This window comes from Pongo abelii, chromosome X, assembly GCF_028885655.2.
Source record: "Pongo abelii isolate AG06213 chromosome X, NHGRI_mPonAbe1-v2.0_pri, whole genome shotgun sequence".
NCBI classification, from domain to species: Eukaryota; Metazoa; Chordata; class Mammalia; order Primates; family Hominidae; genus Pongo; species Pongo abelii.
This window is the reverse complement of record NC_072008.2, coordinates 154,821,974-154,836,190: the sequence shown is the minus strand read 5'-3', so window position 1 is coordinate 154,836,190 and position 14,217 is coordinate 154,821,974.

The window sequence follows — 14,217 nt, the reverse complement described above, 5'->3', positions numbered from 1 at the left end:
AAAGTCAACTCAAAATGGATTAAAGACTTAAATATAAGACCTGAAACTATGGAACCACTAAAAGAAAATATCAGGGAAACACTACAGGATATTGGTCTGGGTAAAGATCTTTTTTTTTTTTGGGATAAAACTTCCAAAGAACAGGCAACAAAAGCAAAAAAAATAGACAAATGGGATTATATCAAGCTAAAAAGCTTCAGCATAACAAAGGAAACAGAGAAAGTGAAGAGAACCCACAGAATGGGAGAAAATATTTATAAACTATCCATCCAACAAGGATTTAATAACCAGAATATATAAGGAACTCAAACAAGTCAATAGGAAAACACATAATCTTATCATAGAATGTTACAACTCAAGGGAAACTTGAAGATTATGCATAAGTTATGGCATTTTGCAACTGAGGAAATGGATCAGAAAAGAACAATGAGTAAATGAAGTTTAAAAGCTTTATTAAAAACTCAAAATTTGAACCCATGTCTTCTGCTACAAGCCTAGAGCTCATTCCTCTCTATCACGATGCCTTTTCTGAAAACACACCAGTAGTCAGAATCCTCTAGAAGAGTAGCACAACTCCTCAAGCTCACACAAACTAACAAGGCATTCCTTCAAATGAAATATCAAAAAATGGGGGGAAGGGATTGAGACAATAGCCACATGAAGAAATATTACTCAGCCATTACAGTTATATTTATAAAAGGTTTGTAGTAACCTGAAAAATGTTTTATTATGAAAGGAAAATGTATGACATCATATAAACGTAAGTCTGAACTATATGAAACAGATGCATAAGAAGAAGACTGGAAGGAAGCAAATGTACCAAAAAGTAAATATAGTCTTCAGAGGGAGGTGAGGGAGTGAGATGTGGGTGATTTGATTTTCTATTTTTCTGTGTTTTCCAAAAATTTTTGTAATGCTCCTGTATTACCTTTTAAATGAATATATATATAATTTTTATAAAAAGAGGTTAATTCTGCATTCAGATTGGGGTAAGTTCTCTGCAGAAGTTCCCAAGGCCAATCCCTACTGGGTCTCAAAAATCTGCCTTATATTATCTAAGAGATGTAAATTAGTAGAAATCTTCTCAGTGAGGTATATCCCTTTGAAGAAGTGGAAAAGACAATCTATTCTGGAGACAAAACCGTTGAAGGAAATTGAAAGGGGTGGGGAAATCAGAGATGATGTCCTTGTTACACCTGATTCAAACTATGTAGGGCTCCATATATTCATACCAACATTGAAAAGACAGCAAGGAATCATAAAAGAACCATTGCAGCAACTCAAGTCAGCAAACAGAACCTATGAAAGTGCAAGAATCTATGTTTGTATATTTAGCCCCTCGAAGGCTTAAGGCTGTGCTTTACCCCAGGTTTTCACTATATTTCCTGGGGGATAGGTCCAGGGTTTTTGGTCTTTTTTTAACTTACGTGATTATGCTTTTTCTTTTTTTTCCTTCCTTTTTTCTCAGAATGATAGCTTCAGAAGGGCAGGTCTTTCTAATTTGTACTTTTTTAAAAAAGAAATAACTTTAGGCATACAGAGCAGTTGCAAAAATAATACAGAAAGTTGCCATTTACCCTTCACCCAGCCTCCCCTAGTGTAAGTATCTTATATAATCATACAAATTATTTGTATTTTGATACAAATTACAATTGGTACAGTACTAGTAACTAAACTGCAGAAACTCTCCAAATGTCACCACTTTCTGCTCTCATGACATTTTTGTTTTTTCTGTCTGAGGATCCAATTCTGGATCCCACACTGCATTTAGTTGTCCTGTCACCCTAGTCTTCTCCAGTCTGAAATAGTTACTCAGTCTGTCCCTGACTTTCATGATATTGGTCAGTTATTTTTAGAATGTCTTTCAATTTGAGTATATCTGATGTTTTCTCATGATTAGATTGAGGCTATGCATTTTTGGCAAGAATATCACAGAAGTAATACTGTAACTTTCTCAATACATCTCATCGTGGATTTGGTGATGTTATCATTGGTGGCATCAACCTTAATAAAGTATCTGCTGGCTTCCTACACTGTAATTTTCTCCTTGTAATTAATAAATACCTTGTGGAAGATACTTTGAGACTATGAAAATAATCAGTTTATCCTCACATGTTTGCCCATATGGCTTAGTCAAGTTGACATGTAAAATTAACCATCACAGCAGGTGAGGAAACCAAGGCTTCAAGAACTTAACTAACTTGTTCAACATCACACTGCTGGTAGGTCGCAGAGCCAACACTCAAATCGAGGTCTGTTCCTCTGTAATGTTCCACTCCTTTCCAGGACATCCCTCATTAGAAAGTGAGAAGACTCAAAAAAGACAAAAGCCTTGCCGAAGTCATAAAGTGGGCTGGGATGACACAAGATCCAGGGTTTACTGACAGCTCATTTTCCACCACATTGCTTTGGAAGACTTCATCTTAATGTCTCCTTATAGCTAGTCCTTTACCCACAGTCTCCCTAAGTGTGTTTTCCAATGGAGAGTCAAGGGTCAGTACCTAATGAAGCGTAAGAAGGAGAGGGATTTGAACAACCAAATGAGTTTACTATCTGCTGATAACCAAAAATGACTAGGATTTTGTAGTTCTTCACAGGACTTAAAAAAGTCCTTATGGTGAGGTATACTGGGATCACTATTAGCTCTTCTGTATTCAAATTTAACATTTTAATCAGTGGGTTTGATTAAGACCTAAACATCATGTTTGTCAAGTCTGAGGAGGCCTTACATTATGGGAGGCTGTTATGATAGAGGACTAATCTGGTTCAAAGTACCTTTGACCCTTGAACAACACAGGGGTTGGAACACCAACCCCTAGAACAGTTAAATATCTGCATATAAACTTTGACTCCCCCAACACTAAACTACTAATAGCCTACTGTTGACCAGAAGTCTTAATGACAATTGAAACAATAAATTAACATATTTCATATGTTATATGTATTATATATTGTATTCTTATAAGGTAAGCTAGAGAAAATAAACTATTAGTAAAACTATCATAAGGAAGATAAAATATATTTAAAATATATTTACTATTCCATTAAGCAGAAATGGGTCATCATAAAGGTCTTTATCTTCATCATCTTCACATTGAGTAGGCTGAGGATGAAGAGGAAGAGGAGGGGATGGTCTTGCTGTCTCATGGGTAGCAGAGACAGAAGAGGTGAAGGAAGTAGAAGGGAGGTAGCAGAGACAGAAGAGGTGAAGGAAGTAGAAGGGAAGGCAGGAGAGGTGGGCACACTAGATGTAACATACTGAATAAAATCCATGTATAAGTGGACCCTCACAATTAAAATCCGTGTTGTTCAAGGGTCAGCTGGAATCCCCAATCCCTTCCTTTTCTATGTCTAGGCAGTAGTGCTTTACCTGCTCACTGACCTGCAAAAAGTATAGCTCGAGCAACAAGTTTTCTATAATTCTATTGATTTAATGTAGTACTCTAGGAATATTAAAACAATTGCTTTAAAAGACCTAAACAAATTCAAATAATATAATATTTCTTTGATGTTTGAAAAATTCCCCAACAAAATATATGTTAAATCTAGGAAAATGTAGAAAATACAAATAAACATAAAAAATAAGTATTACCAGAAATCTTCCCATTTAAGAGCTGTGTGACCTTGAGCAAGTCACTACACATTTTTGAACATCTTTTGTGTCCACTTACAAAATATCAACTCAGGTTCTTGGGATGTTGAAATGGAAAATGACTATTAAATTTGTAACAGTGCCTAGCTTAAAAGTACCTGGGCTTTCTGTCATCAAAAGTAATGGCAAAAACTGCAATTATTTTTGCACCAACCTAATAGTTGTGAATTTGAATTCCCTTCTCTGCTTATTCCATGCTTGCTCTCACCATCCCCAGTTTTAGGGATAAGCAAGTATTTCTTTCTTTTTAAACTATATATGCCCAAAGCTATTTATTTATTTTTATACAAAGTTTATTTTTAGAACACTTTTAGTTTCACAGCAAAATTGAGCAGACAGTACAGAGATTTTCCATATACCTTCTGTCTCCACACATACACAGCCTTCCCCATTATCAACATCCTCCACAGAGTGGTGCATTTGTTGAAATCGATGAACCTACATTGACACATCATTATCACCAAGGATCCATAGTTTACAGTAGGATTCAATCTTGGCATTGTACATTCTATGGGTTTGGACAAATGTATAATGACATATATCCACCATTACAGTATCATACAAAGTAGTTTCACTGCCCTAAAAGTCCCCTGTTTTCTGCCTATTCATTCCTCCCTCCTTTCTTAACCCTGGACAACCATTGGTCTTTTTACTGTCTCCATAGGTTTGCCTTTTCCAGAATGTCATACAGTTGGAATCATGCAATATGTAGCCTTTTCATATTGGCTTCTTTCACATGGTAATGTGCATTTAAGTTTCCTCCATATCTTTTTATGGCTTGATAGCTTATTTCTTTTTAGCACTGAATGATGTTCCATTATCTGGATATACTACAGTTTATTTATCCATTCAATTACTGAAGGACATCTTAGTTGCTTCTAAGTTTTGGCAATTATGAATAGACATTATCTGTGTGCAGGTTTTTGTGTGGACATGAGTTTTCAACTCCTTTGGGTAAATAACAAGAAGCACGATTGCCGGCTCTTATGGTATGAGTATGTTTAGTTATGTAAGAACTTGCCAAAATGTCATCTAAAGTGTCTGTACCATTTTGTATTCCCACAAGCAATGAATGAGAGTTACTGCTATTCCACATCCTCACCAGCATTTGATGTTGTCAGTGTTCTGGATTTTGGCTATTTGAATAGATGTGTAGTGGTATCTCATTGTTTTAATTTGTATTTCCCTGATAATATGATGTGGAGCATCTTATCATGTGTTTATTCGTTATCTGTATATCTTCTTTAGTGAGATGTCTGTTAAGGTCTTTGGCTCATATTTTAGTCTGGTTTTGTGTTTTCTTTTGAATAACAGTCTTTTATCAGATTTCTTTTTATAAATGTTATCTCTCAATCAGCGGCTTGCCTTGTCATTCTCTTGACAGTGTCTTTCACAGAGCAAAATTTTTTTTATTTTAATGATTCCCAGCTCATCAATTTTTTCTTTCATGGATTGTGCCTTTGGTGTTATATCTAAAAAATCATCAACAAACTCTAGGTCATCTAGATTTCTTCTTTACTGTGTTGATTCTTTGTTTGTTTTAACAGATGGGGTCTTGCTATGTTGCCCAGTCTGGCCTTGAACCCCTTGGCTCAAGCAATCTTTCTGCCTCAGCCTCCCAAGTAATTGGGACTACAGGCATGCACCACAATGCCTAGCTTACTGTGATGTTTTAGTGGTTATTTTCTATTTCTCTCTTTCCTTCTACATTTATCAATTGGTATTATTCTGTTAGAATGAATTACCCAACCCCTCTCCCCATTTTTTGAATTATTTATATCAATATGGATTCATGGATGTTAATTTTATTCTATAAATTATAATCCAATATCATCATTATGTATTTTATTTCCAAATTATTCCATCTTTGGCCATTGGGAGTGCTGTCATTTTGGAATCTGATTTTCTTTCTTTCTTTTTTTTTAAATTTTTTTATTTCCATAGGTTACTGGGGACAGGTGGTGTTTGGTTACTTGAGTAAGTTCTTTAGTGGTGATTTGTGAGATTTGGTGCACCCATCACCCGAGCAGTATGCACTGCACCCAATTGGTAGTCTTTTTTCCCTCACCCCCTTCCCACTCTTTCCCCCTGAGTCCTCAAAGTCCATTGTGTCATTCATAAGCCTTTACATTCTCATAGCTTAACTCCCACATATGAGTGAGAACATAAGACGTTTGATTTTCCATTCCTGAGTTACTTCACTTAGGATAATAGTCTCCAATCTCATCCAGGTCACTACAAATGCCATTAATTCATTTCTTTTTATGGCTGAGTAGTATTCCATCATATATGTATCATATATATGTGATATATATGATATATATATGCAATATATATTTTATATATATGTATATACATATATCACAGTTTATTTATCCACTTGTTGATTGATAGGCATTTGGGCTGGTTCCATATTTTTGCTATTGTGAATTTTGCCACTATAAACATGCACGTGCAAGTATCTTTTTTGTATAATGACTTATTTTCCTCTGGGTAGATATCCAGTAGTGGGATTGCTGGATCAAATGGTAGTTCTACTTTTAGTTCTTTAAGGAATCTCGACACTGTTTTCCATAGTGGCTGTACTAGTTTACATTCCCACCAGCAGTGTAGAAGTGTTCCCTGGTCACCGCGTCCATGCCAACATCTACTGTCATGCCAACATCTACTGTTTTTTGATTTTTTGGTCATGGCCATTCTTGCAGGAGTGAGGTGGTATCGCATTGTGGTTTTGATTTGCATTTCCCTGATCATTAGTGATGTTGAGCATTTTTTCATATGTTTGTTGGCCATTTGTATATCTTCTTTTGAGAATTGTCTATTCATGTCCTTGGCCCACTTTTTTTTTTTTTTTTTCTAATTTGTTAGAGTTTGTTGTAGAATCCGGATATTAGTCCTTTGTCAGATGTATAGATTGTGAAGATTTTCTCCCACTCTGTGGGTTGTCTGTTTACTCTGCTGACTACCTTTTGCCATGCAAAAGCTCTTTAGTTTAATTAGGAATGTGGTTTTCTTTTGATGTGCATCCATCCTTTTTGAGCATTTCCTTATTTTTTATTACCACAAGATATTCCAGGATCATCTTGTGTTTTCTTTGCCCCAGCTCCAGAATCAACCGCTTCTTTGAGAGCTCCTGGTTCCCTTTATGGAAGCAAGGAGTTTAGAGACCAAGATCTGGGCACTGTATGTGTTCATTGCTACTGGGGTATTCTTGCTCCCAGGTGTCCTGGCAGACAGAAGTAGGAAGTGTGTGTGTGTGTCTGTGTGTATCTGTATGGAAGTGTGTGTTTGTGTGTGTGTATTCATGCATTGCCTGTTCTTGTCTTATTTCCCAATCCCTATCAAAGTCTTGGTCATTTGTTCCTTAATTTTTTCATTTCAACTTTTATTTTAGATACAAGGGGTATATGTGCAGGCTTGTTACATAGGAATATCACATGATGCTGAGGTTTGAAGTGTGAATCCCACCACCCAGGTAGTGATCATAGTACCTGATAGGTGGTTTTTAAACCCAACCCCCTCCCTCCAAATACCCACTAGTTGTCCACAGTGTCTATCATTCCCATATTTATGACCATGTGTGCTCAATGGCTAGTTTGCATTTATAAGTGAGAACATGCAGTATTTGGTTTTCTGTTCCTATGTTAGTTTGCTAATGATAATAGCCTCCAGCTCCATCCATGTTCCTGCAAAAGACATAATCTTTTTCTTTTTTGTGGCTGCATAACATTCCATGGTGCATATGTACCATGTTTTCTTTTTCCAATCAAACATTAATTGGCACCTGGGTTGATTCCATGTCTTTGCTATTGTGAATAGTGTGGCAATGAACTTATGAATTCATATGATTTTTTGGTGGAATGATTTCTTTTCTTTTGGGTATCTATCCAGTAATGGGATTGCTGGGTTGAATAGGAGCTCTATTTTAAGCTCTCTGAGAAATCTCCAGACTGCTTTCCACAGTGGCTGGACTAAGTTGCATTCCTACCAACAGTGTATACACATTCCCTTTTCTCCATAGCCTTGCCAGCATCTGTTGTTTTTTTACATTTTAGTAATAGCCATTCTGACTGGTGTGAGATGGTATCTCATTGTGGTTTTGATTTGCATTTCTCTGACGATTAATGATATTAAGTATTTCGTATATATTTCTTGGCCATTTGTATGTCTTCTTTTGAGAAGTGTCTTTTCATGTCCATTGTCCATTTTTTCATGGGATTGTTTTTGCTTATTGATTTGTTTAAATTCCCTTAGATTCTGGATATTAGGCCTTTGTTGGATGCATAGTTTGCAAACATCTTCTCCCATTCTGTAGGTTGTTTGTTTGCTATTTGATAGTTTCTTTTGTTGTGTAGAAGCTTTGTTCCTCAATTTCTAAGAGTTTTTATATCATAAGGATGTAAGTCTTTCGTCTGTAGTATATGTTGCAAATATATTTCTCCTTGTTTATCAGATGTCTTTGACTTTTTATAAAATATTTTTCACGTATCTTTTAATTGTATGTAGTCAAATTCATCAATCTTTTCTTTTTTGGCTCTGGATTTGGGGTCTTAAAGTTTGTTTACCCTAAGGTTAAAGAAGAATTCTCTCAGTATTCTTCTCATACTTGTAAGGTCGTATTTTTGACCTTTGGATCCCAATCCATTTGGAGTCTATTGATGTGAAATGAGGATGTAATTAATCTTTTCTTTTTCATCAATTGGCTTCCCAGTTTTTCCAGAACAATCTATGAGGAAGTCCTTTATTCCATCTTACCTCGGTGACTTAACACTTTTGTCATATATTAAATTATTGTTTTCTTCAGTGTTTTGTTTTATTTTTATAAATTAATGAAATTTGCTGAAGTTTTTTTAGCATCTATGGACATAATTGTGCATTTTTTAGATTTATCAATGTAGTATATTAATGAATATTCTATTGTTGAACCAACCTTACATGCCTGGAATAAATCTCACATGATTATGGTATATTATTTTCATAATATGATATTGAAATCTATTTAATATTTTATTAATCATTTTTGCATTATAATCATAGGTGATACTATTCTCTAGTTTAGTTTCTTAATATTATATTCATCTGATTTAGTTATTTATGTTATACTCACTTCATAAAAGTAATTAGAAAGTTTTCCTTCCTTTTCAATGCTTAGAAGAATTTATAGCACATTGAGACAATCTAACATTTCAAAGCTTGGTAGAGTCCCCCTATAAAACCATTTGAGTGTGACTTTTTAAAAATATAAGGTAAATCCTTAAAACTTTCTCTATTCCTATGAAAATTGGTCTGCTTAAATTTTCTATATTGAATGAGCTTATTTTTAGTAAGTGGATTTTCATTAAAAATTACCCATTTTTCTAGGTTTTCAACGTATTTACAAAGAGGTCTGAAAAGTAGTATCTTTAGATTTTATTTAAATTTCTTCCCTCTTATCAGTTCTTTTTTGCACAATTTTACTTCCTTCTTTGTTTCTTTAGTTAGTTACTGATTTTGATGTTTTGGTAACATTAAGAAAAAAATCCCCAATAATTTTTAATGATTAATTAGACCTACTTTTTTCTGTTCTCTGCTTCATTAATTTCTATTTTTAACTTTACATTCTTCCTTGTTCATTTTTTTGTTTACTTTTTTGTTTATTAGTGTTTCTCCTTTTAGCTCTTTAGAGCTGGGCATTTCATTTATTTTCAAATGTCCACTTTTATCAGTAAGTGTATAATGTAGTGAATTATCCCCTAATTCACTGTTTTGAGTGCATTCCATAGAGTCTGGTAAGAAATGTTTTTAATGTCATTATTTTATTTTTTAATTCTATAACATCAATTTACATTTTCTCTTACATTCAAGAGTTGTTGGCCAGGCGTGGTGGCTCATGCCTGTAATCCCAGCACCTTGGGAGGCTGAGGCAGGTGGATTGCCTGAGGTCAGGAGTTTTAAACAAGCCTGGATAACATGATGAAACCTCATCACTACTAAAAATACAAAAATTAGCCAGGCATAGTGGTGCATGCCTGTAGTCCCAGCTCCTCGGGAGGCTAAGGCAGGAGAACCGCTTCAATCTGGGAGGCAGAGGTTGCAGTGAGCCAAGATTGTGCCACTGCACTCCAGCCTGGGCAACAGAGTAAGACTCTGTCTCAAAAAACAAAACAAAAAAAAAAGGTTTTTTTGAATTTCAGGTTGAAGGTCCTTTTCTATTTTCTGACTTTTTAAATAACAATGTCTTCTTTCATTATATTGTGATTAGAGTATTGCATGCAATATTTTTACTTGATTTTTACTTTTTACTATTGCTATAGCTTTTTCTAAATGTAATCAAGCCGGTATAGCTATTCTTTAGATTCCAGTATTGATCAGTATTGTGACTGTGCCGCAATCAATTCAGAAAAATGTGTATTTGCTATTATAAGGACATTCAATATATATCCATAAAATACACTTTATTGATTGTGTTGTTGAGATTTTCTCTATCCTTGCTTATGTTTTGTCAATGTGATCTGCCTTGTACTGGAATTAGTTTATTAATCTCTCCCATTATTAATGCCATCTCCTGTATTTTTTGCTTCATAAAGGTGGTTGCTATCTTATTTGGTGCATAAATATTTATAAGTCATATATTTGTATTCTAAATTATGACTTTTAGCACTAATATATATCCTTGTGTTGATAAGAAACCCACCTTAAATACAAATGAATGGTTAAGTTAAAATTAAAAGATGAACAAAGATATATCATGCAAACATTAACTAAAAGGAAACTGTATTAATTACAGGCAAAGTAGACTTCAGAATATCATTAGAGGGAAAAAGGGAAATTACATAATGATGGTTAATTCTTCAAGAAGACATAACAATTAGAAAATGTATATGCATCTAATAACAGAGCTTCAAAATACATGAGGCAAAAAGACTGATCCATTTGAAAGGAGAAATAGACAAATTCATACTTAGAGTGGGAGACTTTAATACGCCTCTTTGAGTTATTGATAAAACAAGATGGCAGAAAGTCAGAAAGTATATAGATGACCTGAACAACACTATCAACCACCTTTACCTCATTGATATTAATAGAATGTTCTACCCAGCAGCAGCAGAATACACATTCTTTCCAAGTGCACATGGTAGGCCATATTCTGAACCATGTAATAACAGCTCAACACATTTGAAAGAATAGAAATAATCAAGTGTATTTTTGGACTGTAATGGTCTTAATATAGAAATCAATAACAAAAAGATATCTGTAAAATACCCAAATGTTTGGAAAATAAACAACACATTCTAAATAATACATAGATCAAAGAGGCAATTGGAAGAAAAATTAAAAAGTCTTTTGAACTGAATACATTTTGATACTGAATATCAAAATCTGTGGGATGCAGTTAATGTAGCACTAGCATGCAGAGGTAAATGTATATCATTAAATGTATACATCGGAAAAGAAGAAAGATCTAAAGTTAGTAACCTGATTCTACCTTAAATAACTAGAAAATAAAGAGCAAGTTAGATGCAAAGTTAAGAGAAGAAAGTAAGTAATAAAGATTAGAAGAAAGATCTATTCAATTGAAAAAAATAAACAAAATAGAGAAAATCAATTTGTATTCTTTAATACATAGCAGTGACCTTTATATTTTTTCTTTCACTCTTCCTCCTCTCAATTTTAGTTACATTATTTCCACTTTATCACAATAGATTATTTTTGTGTGTGTATATGTCACCCTCATTCATACTTTTTGTCTTAGCTGTACTTTTATAGTTTTAATATGTCACCATATGTTCTTTTGCAGAAGTTTCACAGTCATAACTTGATTGGATGAAACTTATCCCCTAGTGTATTCATCAGAACAAGGTGATGAATATCAAATTCTTTAAATTATTGAATGTTGAAAACTGGTTTTCTAGTCTTGAAACTTGAAGGAGAGCCTGATTGTATTAATATATACAATTATTGGTTTATACTTTATTTCATTGAGCATTTTATTTTTCAAAATGCTGCTTCATTGCTGTTCTGCTTGTATGTTGATTATGAAAATTCTGTGCCAGTCTAATTGTTATGTAAGTTAATTGATCTTTTTGCCTAGAGGCTTAGAAGATTTTACTTTTATTTTTTAAATCTAATCATGTTACCAGGTCATGTTTTAGAGTTGAAAATTCTCTGTTAATTTCCCTAAGTACTCATGGGTCAACTCAGGCATTTTTCTATTTCTGGGAAGATATTTGTTTCATAGTTTTAAATATTAGTCCTGTTTCAGTGTTTCTGCATTTTTTTCTCCAGGACTCCAATAATACAAATATTATTTCTTCTTTGCCTCTCTTCCATTTCCACTACCTTCCTTTTGACTGTTTTTACTTATATTTTGTGGTCTTTTAATCTTTATGCTTTTTTTTCTCTGCCTTTTTCAATGCCCCTTATTACATTTTCATTTCAACCCATTCCTTCTCCCTTGGATCCCTTGTAATTTATTCTTCTTTTATAAGATAATTTTGCATTTTTCTTCCATTTATTTGCAGAGTTTACTCATCTCTCTTTTTATTTCTTCCTGTGTTTAGTTCATTTCTACTTTTAGTTTTTGACTTTGTCACTCAAGGTAGTTTTTTATAGCCTCACAAGCTTGTTTAAAAATATTTAATTCTATTTGGTGTATTGACTTACTTCTTTATATGATTCATAGGTTTTTTTGGGGGGGAGGGGTTCCTCAGTTCATATATATGATATTTTGTTTCCTAATTTTCTGTCATAGCTTTGTTAACTTCACTTTTCTTTTGTTCATTTTTATGGTACTGAGTTATTTTTATAAGACTGCAAAATAAATGCCATCTTCTTTTGTCAGTATAGCAAGGACCAGGTACTTTGGTTGTGATGTGGGAGCTGTAAGTGCTTAGATGACGTGGTTCTCTTTTGTCTTGCAGGTCCCTAAATTTCCCCCCTTTGCCTTTGTATTCTTTTTGACTACCCAATCTTGCCAAATGTTTCTTTTCCCTTCCTTCTTACTTACTTTTCTTCTCCCTGCCAAAGCTATGTGTTTTGAAGCCAATTCCTTCATATCATGCCTGCTCTTTTACATCATGCCTGCCTGCTTAAAGAGTGCTTGACTCCTTTAAACCATATGTGCCCCTTTTAATTATGTATAATTTTAAGTTCTCTCCTTATAGTTCATGTTCTCATCTTCCTAGAAATTTTTTATTTTAGTATTTTCGGGATTAAAGTGGACTTACTCTTTCTGGAAGTAGATTTAAAATAAACTTAGCACATTTTTCTAGCTTCCCTCATTTGTCTTCCCTAAGGTTGTTTGTTTGTTTGTTTATAGTCTGCCTTTGCTGGCCACAGAGCCTTATAGTAGGACAGACATGGGCCAGGACCACGAGAGACGACACTCTGGGAAGAGGTGAATTTTATCTTTTCACTCACAGTTACTTTGAAGTTTGGGAATTCTCTGTCCTTAAGCTATGATAAGGGCATGGTTTTTATGTTGATTCATTTTTTCCTTTTTTTGTCATTTTTGTAGGCTACATTAGCAGGCAGGTTGCAGGCTGCTGTACTACAATTACTACTTGATGTCTGTTTATGTTTTTTTTTAAGAGATTTAAAGATGGCTTTTATCCCAACATTGTAGATACTAACTTTACTCCCTTTTATGGAGGGTAGAAAATAACAAAAATATTGCTATAATTCAATAGAGATTAAAAGATAAGAATTTAAATTTGAGGTGAGAGGATTGCCCATTAGCAACGGACAATTCAAAATTTTAGATATGAAAATGATGTCTAATAAAAAATTCTACTGTCAGGCTCCTCCTTCGTATATACTTTATTAATCTTTTGCTTTTGCAATCTAAGTGATGGACGACATGGGCATTTCTAAGGAAAAATGTTATTCACCTTTCTAAAACTGTCAATATTCCCTATGAATGCTTTTTATATTCATTAGGAAAGCTTTAAGTTGAAAGTAACTAATACCTGATGATGAGTATAGTTTGAGTCTATGAGGATATTCACTGTTAAGTATGAAGTAAGGCAGTCTCATCGTTGAGCAAACAGCTTAACAGTGTCCTCAAGAATTCAGGCTCTTTCCATCTCTTTATTCTGCTACACTCAAAGTTTTGGCCTTTGGGTTTGTGTGTGTGTGTGTGTGTGTGTGTGTGTGTGTGTGTGTGTGTGGTGAGGTTTTATCACCTTATGGTCACATGAAGGCTGCTGTAGCTTCAGACATTATGTCTTCAATTTAGCAGGAAGAATGAAAAGGAGAAGACACATGTGCTTTGTTATCAGGAAACCACAATAATTTCCCCAAGTCTCAAACAAATTCTGGCCAAACCTAGCTATAAGTACCTAGCCTTCCAACATGTGTAGGAAGCAGAGAGAAGAGGGTTGGAAATGGCTGTTGAATTTTCCAGCCAACAATGTGTATGCCAATGGTTCCAAAATAGTTAAGTGGTGCCACTAGCAGTTCTAGGAAAGACATCCAAGAATACTTGTAGTCCAAATGCTTTCTAAATGACGATAATTGTCATTGACACTTTAAGACTACTTACTATAACCAAAATATGGAGTTCAAAGTTTTTCTCATTCTGACCA